Raw genomic sequence first — 7788 nt, 5'->3', positions numbered from 1 at the left:
CCCCGTCCCCTCTCCCCGCTGGCAAGCACAAGTCTGTTCTCTATGTCTGTGTGTCTGTTTCTGTTTCGTAGATAAGTTCATTTGCATCATAGTTTAGATTCTACATATAAGTGATGTCATACGGTATTTGTCTTTCTCATTCTGACTTACTTCTCTTAGTATGGTAATCTCTAGGCCCATCCACATAGCTGCAAATGGCCCATTTCTTCTTTAGTCTCAGCCTCAGAATCTCTACCTCAACAGAGCCTTACCAGAGTCCCTCCCCTTTCCCTCGCAGGGGTCTAAAGGACTCTCCTCCTTTTTTCCCAGAGCATATTATAATTACAGGATTTGTTTGCACGGGTCTCTGCACTAGTCTGTGACTTTCTCAAGGAGGATGGAATGTTGCTGATCCTTTTGTCTGGCCAAATATACCCTCTCTTCTTCTGATAATAGCATTCCTCTTTCCCTTTGGGGGACTAGCCCTCCCCTAATCTCATACCATGTGGTTTGGGTAGAGTTGATGCCACTTCCTACAACCCAGGCCTGGCCCATCCTCACATTCACCCCCTTGGCCAAGGTGACTGGCTTGGGAGTAGGTGGCCTAAACCAGGTTAGTGCACATTCAATCCTGCAAATTATGTTGAAACTAGCTGGAACTAAGCTGCAATGAATTAGAACTTCGTTGGAACTAAGGAGAAAGGGACTGTTTTTCTCATGGAGTTGCTAAGCTCTCTGTTACCATCTTTGTCACATCCTGGGGAAAAGCCACCTAAAAACGAAGCCAACACAGAAGAAAGCAGAGCTGAGCAATGGGGAGAGAAAAGGATGGTGCCAGGCTAGAGCAAGATTCTTCCCCTTCACCTCCTGGTGACCTGAGTCACTTTTTTTGTCTAAACTGGTTTGTGTTGGGTTTTTGTCCCTTGTAACTAAGAGAAAACTGAAGAATGCACCATCCCTTATTAATCTTTAAATCCTGTGCATGTAGCATTCTCCCAGCACATTGCAGGCACTCAAGAAATGAATGTGTCAATACTTTCCTAAGTACGCCATTACAATAGTTTTTTTTTTCTTCCAATAATGAAATAATATCGATGCAAGGAGAGTCAGGAGGGGAGGATGTAGAAAAGTTGGAGCCCTCACACACTGCTAGTGGGAATGTAAAATGGTGCAACTGCTATGGAAAACAGTGACAGTGTCTCAAAAAGTTAAACGTAGAATTACCATCTCTGCTAATTCCGCTCCTGGATATATAGCCAAAGAATTGAAAACCGGTCTTCAAACAAAAACTTGCACACAAATGTCCACAGCAGCAGTATTCACAAAGCCAAAAGGTGGGAAAAAAAAATCCACCAAAAGATAAGTGGATCGATAAAATGCAGTATATGCACACAATGGAATATTATGCAACCACAAAAAGGAATGAAGTACTGACACATGCAACAGCGTGAATGAACCTTGAAAACATTATGCAAAGGGAAAGAAGCAAGACACAAAAGGCCACATACTGTATGGTTCCACTTACATGGAATGCCCAGAATACGTGAATCCACAGGAACAGAAAGCAGATTTGTGGTTGCCCAAGGCAGGGAGAGGGGGGGAAATGTGGAGTGACTGCTAAACCTGTACGGGATTTCCTTCTGGGGTGAGGAAAACGTTCTGAAGCTAGATGGTGGTGATGGTTGCACAACATTGGGAAGGGACTACATGTCACTAGCGGTGAATTTCATGTTATGCATATTTTTCAACAATAAAAACAAAAGAATTGGGAACTTCGTCAGGGCTGCTGCAGATGGATGCCATGCAGGTTGTTTCCTTCATAAGGTGCCCAGATCGGAGTAAGTCTGAAATCCAGACCATGCTCTGCCCCACAAGCTGTGACCCCTGGTCCCCTTGCAGAGCAGATGCCTTTTTCTGATTCACACAAAGACATCATTTGGGCTAATGCAGAACTTCGTAGGCAAGATGGCATGAGAAGTAAGCAAGCTCGGTTGATGGCATCACTTTACTGCAGTTTTCAGTACTCCTCGGCTGTGTATCCCTCAGTATCCGGAGAGTGCCACAGTCCGCATCCTTTTCCATCCTGAGGGTGCTGTGTCTGAAAATCCACAGTGCATTGTTCAGTGCTTAATTTGTAAAGCCAGCATAAATCACTGGACTAGTCAACCGTCCATTACGATGAGCCCAAATTATCGCACCATCAACAGAGTGATCTGGTTGTTTTGCTCACATTGGAAAATGAAGAGACAAAGAGGCAAAAGGCCAAAAGAAGAACTCTAGAACAAGTCAGTTTTCTGATGTTAGGAAACATTCACAAGGTTAAAGATAGGAACTTTCTGCCTGCACTCATCAAAGGTATTTTTAAAAAGCCATTTATGTTTTGGGGATCAATGAGTTAGGACAGAGCAATAATAATCCTCTTGCAGCTATGAAGATTTGGTTGTGTCCTGGGGGCTAGTGTTCTGAGCTTTTTCCCCTCCTTGAAGAAGTCAGTAGGAAAAAAGGAAAAAAGAAAAAAAAGCAATGCCCTGGGAAAACAGTACATTGAGCCTCTTTAAGGACAAGTCAATGGTAGTTTTTTTCAGTTCCAGGGTCATCGACCACCCCTCTACCTTTGAATCTGCTGTTTCCCAACTTGCGTCCCCATTCACAATGCAACTTAGAAAATATTGGGGGCAGGTCATTCCTAATACAACAGGATGTGGAATGAGACTCTTCCTGTCAACCCAGGACTACAGCTAAAGCTTCAAAGGGAGGGCAGTGGGTAATGATACTCCATCCTTCCACTAAGAGGCAGCCAGACTGGTCCTCTGACCATCAGTAACCATCAGCCTCCAGCCGATGTAAGACAAGTTCCAGATTTTATCCAGAGGAGGTTTTTCTGACAGGTCTTTGTAAGGGGTTTTCTTCTCCCCTGCCAACCCCCAAGCCAAGAGAGGAGAGTTCAAAGAAGAATCACCCATGAGACTCATGAGACTGGGTACACTGAGGGGGAGTGGCTGGCATCTCACTGCCCACTGAAGGCTGCCTGGGGTGAGGAGAGAGGGCAGCAGGGCAAAGGTGCATTCTGTTTCTCATGAGCTAGAGCATATATTAGACTTGAGTCATCCTGTAAAACTCACCCAGCCTGCCAGGCAAGGGGCCCTCAGAGAATGTAGGGTACTTCCCGGGGTATGAGTGGAAAAGGGGTGTGCGAGAGGTCACAGCGTGTGCTTTGAGTCCCCACGTGGTCCCCACGGAGGCCTCTGAAGATACCCCAGTTCACCCCCATGTGAAAGATCCAGCATGTGAGGGCTCATCAGGATATGGCGGGGGCGGGATCTGACACTCAAGCGAGAACTATACCTGTTCTCGCCTGTTCCATCTGAGGCCCCTTGTCCACTCATTCCTTTGCTCCTGTACACCAGCAAGGGGAGCTGGAGAGGAGGCAGGAAAGGACACGCCTGCCTAGTCTCCATACTGCAGATTCCTGAGCCATCTGTGGTCAGACCAGAGGGGCGGGGAAGAGGTATCACACTGGATGTGAGAATGAAGTTTTGGTTGGACTAGAATGGCCTTCTAGTATTTAAATTTGAGACTGTTCTTATAGTTGAAACTAAAAGCTATGGGATCTAATGAAGTATTGCCAACTTCAGCTCATTCAGTAGCCCAGTAACAATAATTTATTTCCACTATTGAGGAAGCTACTCTGAGACATTCGTCACTCACAGCTAGAACGCAGTTTCTTTTTATTTATTTATTTATTTATTTATTTATTTTTGACTGCGTTGGGTCTTTGTTGCTGCGTGCGGGCTTTCTCTAGTTGTGGCGAGCAGGGGCTACTCTTTGTTGTGATACGCGAGCTTCTCTTGTTGTGGAGCACAGGCTCTAGTCTCACGAGCTTCAGTAGTTGTGGCACGCAGGCTCAGTAGTTGTGGCTCGTGGGCTCTAGAGTGCAGGCTCAGTAGTTGTGGCGCATGGGCTTAGTTGCTCCGCGGCATGCGGGATCTTCCCGGACAAGGGCTTGAACCTGTGTCCCTTGCATTGGCAGGTGGATTCTTAACCACTGCGCCACCAGGGAAGCCCTAGAATGCAGTTTCTGAGATGAAATACAATTCTCATCAGTTCACTCCCAGGCAGGGAGCTGCTTCTGGGGGACAGAGAAACCACAGAACTCTCGGCAGTCTTCTAGGGCTGGAGAGACAAAACCAGGGACTTGAAAGGCTAATATCCCAGAGAGAAGGAGTGGGGGGACGGAAAAGTGAGCTTGATAGATGGCAACATCCCCCTTAAGACAGTCGGCAGATTCTGAAACAGTGCAGGCCAAGAAGCTAAGAAACCAAGCAAAAAGTTCCTGAAAAGCAGAGCGGAGGAACTTCCCTGGTTGTCCAGTGGTTAAGACTCCGTGCTTCCAATGCAGGGGGCAGGGGTTCGATCCCTGGTTGGGAAAGTTCTGCCTGCTGCAGAGTGCGGCCAAACAAACAAACAAACAAAAACAGAGCAGAGTTTCCAGCAGTCTTGCCATTAGAACTCAGGACTGGCGGGAGGGGCCTCGGTGAACACCTAAGAACACTTGGAAATCCTGAAAGGCAAGGCCTTAGAAGTGAAGGCCAGAGTTAAATGGTGTCTTATCAAAACTGCAACCCAGCCTCCATCCAGCTCAGCCTCTGATTGGATTAAGATGTTCAGTCCTCATGCCATCTGTCTTGCAGAGAAAGGGTGAGCCCTCTCCAGAGTTAGATAACATCACCTGGAGACTCTAGATATTTTTTTCATGCACAGACATTGTATGGCATTCCACAAAAATTACAAGGCCTGCCAAGAGACAGGACCAAATCACTGAAAACAAAGAGAAAAATAGTCAGTAGAAATAGACCCCACAGGTGACCAAGGCATTGGAATTAGACAGGGGCTTTAAAATAACCATAATTAATATGTTCAAGAAAAACAAAGCAGAAGATGGAGAAAATGGATGAAAAGAGAATTTTACCAGAGAATTGGAATCCATAAACTTCATAGTCCAAAAGATTGAGAGCATAGAGAAGACACTTGAGCTCCTCATCGACAGGGGGATTTTGAAAATGCTGGTTCAGCTCTATACAAGCCATAAAACCCTACAACCCACAGTCTGAGAAAAAGTTTGCCATCACAGGTTGTCATTCTCTCTACTTCTTAAGTGGCTTCCTTTAAGGAACACATATTGTACCCTGAACTCTTGAGTCTACTCTGTCCCATAAGCCCAATCCCTGGAATGGAGCTCTGTTAAAGAGGTGCCTTTTGCTAATTATCCTAAATACATACTTTGGGCAATGTGTGATGCGAGTACTATTAGTTAAGATGGTCAGGGAGATGAAGCCTATTTGAGTTGACAGTAAGTGACAGGAGCCAAACAGGAGAGGATTAGGGGGAAATTTGACCTGGGCAGAGGGGACATAGAGTACATAGACCTCTGAGGCAAGACTGTGTTTGGCGATTTAACCTGGGGATAACAAACTTTTCTCTAAAGGGCTAGATAGTAAATATTTTAGCTGTTCCAAGTCATACAGTGTCTGCTGCAACTAAATTCTGCTGCTATAATGCAAAGGTACAGACACATAATAAATAAATGGGTGGTAGTGTCCCAATAAAACTTTATTTATGAACACTGAAATCAGAATTCCTTGTTAATTTTCACGTCACAAAATATCCTTTTTTTTCCCCAACCATTTAAAAACGTAAAATCCATTCCTTTTTTTAAAATTTTTATTGGAGTATAGTTGATTTACAAGGTTGTGTTAGTTTCTACTGTACGGCAAAGTGAATCAGTTATACATATACATATATGCACTTTTTTAGATTATTTTCCCATATAGGTCATTTCAGAATATTGAGTTCCCCGTGCTATACAGTAGGTCTTTATTAGTTATCTGTTTTACATATAGTAGTGTGTATATATCAACTACAATCTTCCAATTTTTCTCTCCCCTCCCTTTCCCCTTTGGTAACCATAAGTTTGTTTTCTACATCTGTGACTCTATTTCTGTTTTGTAAATAAGTTCATTTGTACCATTTTTTTAGATTCCACATGTAAGTGATATCATATGATCTTTGTCTTTGTCTGACTTCCTTCACTCAGTATGACAATCTCTAGGTCCATCCATGTTGCTGCAAATGACACTTTCATTTTTCATGGCTGAGTAATATTCCATTGTATACATGTACCACATCTTCTTTATCCATTCCTCTGTCGATGGGCATTTAGGTTGCTTCCATGTCTGGCTATTGTAAACAGTGCTGCAGTGAACATTGGGGTGCATGTGTCTTTTCGAATTATGGTTTTCTCCGGATATATGCCCAGGAGTGGGATTGCTGGATCATATGGTAACTCTATTTTTAGATCTTTCAGCAACCTCCATGCTGTTCTCCACAGCGGCTGCACTAGTTTACATGCCCACCAACAGTGCAGGAGGCTCCCTTTTCTCCACACCTTCTCCAGCCGTTTGTAGCGTAAAATCCATTCTTAACTCTGGGACCGTAATTTGCTGATATAAGGGGGGTTAGGTAGACGGGGATCAGACCATGCAGGACATGTAGGACATGGTAACAATCAGATTGAAGCAAAGCCCCTTTCACTCTCCAAATGTAAAGCCACCCCTCAGGGCAATTGCAGGCCGGGGTGACAGTTCTGGGAGGCAGCTTCCTACAGCTCACGGGAGATCACCAGGTTTGTTTCATTTTCCCCCAGTATCAAGAGACGACAAGCAAAAAGGCAGAAGCGCGCGCACACGCGCGCGCGCACACACACACACACACATGCTCACGCACACACACACACACAGATACACACACATACACACACAGAGCTAGAAAGCCAGAGAGGATGTGCCCAGGTTCACGCTGACGTTTCTCCAGCATGCACTACGGGGTTTAAAGTTGGACGCACACCTGCTCCCTGCGGGAGTGCACCTGCTGAGCCGCGCTCCGTCCTCGTCTCGCGAGAGCGGTGCCGTAGTAGTGGCCCCCCCCCCCACCCGGCCACCAAATCCGTCTCCCCGCCCCCTCGGCCCAGCCTCCGCGCTGTAGCACAGTCCCTGCCATCTCCACCGCCCCCGGGAGCAGCCTCGGCCCGCCGTGCGCGCTTCCCCCGCGCCCCCGCCCGCCGACTGCTCGCTCGCACGCCCGCCCGGTAGTAATTTCACTTTGCCACGCGAGCTCCGCATCGCCTAGAAATCCCGCCCCCTGCTCCCCCTGCAGCCGCGGGGAGTCGTCCCTTTTCCCGGCCAGGTGCGCGAGCCTGCGCGCTCCTCCTCCGCCTCCTTCGGCGGGTCCCTGGCGAGCCGGAGCCGGGGCCGGGGCCCGGCGGGGGCGGATGCGCGCACCGCGCCTCTCCACCAACCCGCTCCGCTGCAGGTCCCTTGCTCTCCATCCCTCGCCGGCGCTCCCTTGCCCCCCCACCCCCCTTGATTGACAGGCAAGATGTCGGAGTGGAGCGAGGCAGGAGCGAATGCAGCAGCCGTCACCCCCGGAGCCCGGCGGCGGCAGCAGCAGCAGCGCGACGACGAGCCAGCAACCAGCCGCAGTCGCCGCCGCAGCCGCGGGAGCAATGCAGACAGCATCTTGAGAACGCGCTAAAGCACCACAAACGGTGGACAATGCCGTGTCACTGCAACTGGGAGGGGGGCAAACCAGATTTTTTTTGACATAAAAGCCAGCCAGCCAAAAATATATAATTTTGTCCTTCACGGAGCCGGTGTGTAAAGAGTGAGCGCTGTTTTCCTTCTCTCCCTCCTCCTCTCCCTCCCCCTCCTCCTCTTTTTCCTCCTCCTCCTCCCTAAGTGTACAGACAGCATC

At 47.6% G+C, this 7788-nt stretch overlaps 1 protein-coding gene across 1 annotated transcript in view; it reads left to right on the top strand.

The window, feature by feature from the left end:
• Window positions 1-7663: 7663 nt before the first annotated feature.
• KSR2 (kinase suppressor of ras 2) overlaps window positions 7664-7788 on the top strand; it is a 400523-nt gene continuing 400398 nt past the window's right edge. The window contains exon 1 of the mRNA XM_029234471.1: window positions 7664-7698. The gene's annotated coding sequence lies outside the window, so the exon portion shown is untranslated. The remainder of the gene's footprint in view (window positions 7699-7788) is intronic.

The sequence above is a fragment of the Monodon monoceros genome, unplaced genomic scaffold (assembly GCF_005190385.1).
Source record: "Monodon monoceros isolate NGI ecotype Baffin Bay Population unplaced genomic scaffold, NGI_Narwhal_1 Super_Scaffold_1, whole genome shotgun sequence".
NCBI classification, from domain to species: Eukaryota; Metazoa; Chordata; class Mammalia; order Artiodactyla; family Monodontidae; genus Monodon; species Monodon monoceros.
The sequence above is the reverse complement of the archived record's forward strand: the minus strand, read 5'-3'. Positions and strand labels throughout refer to the sequence as shown.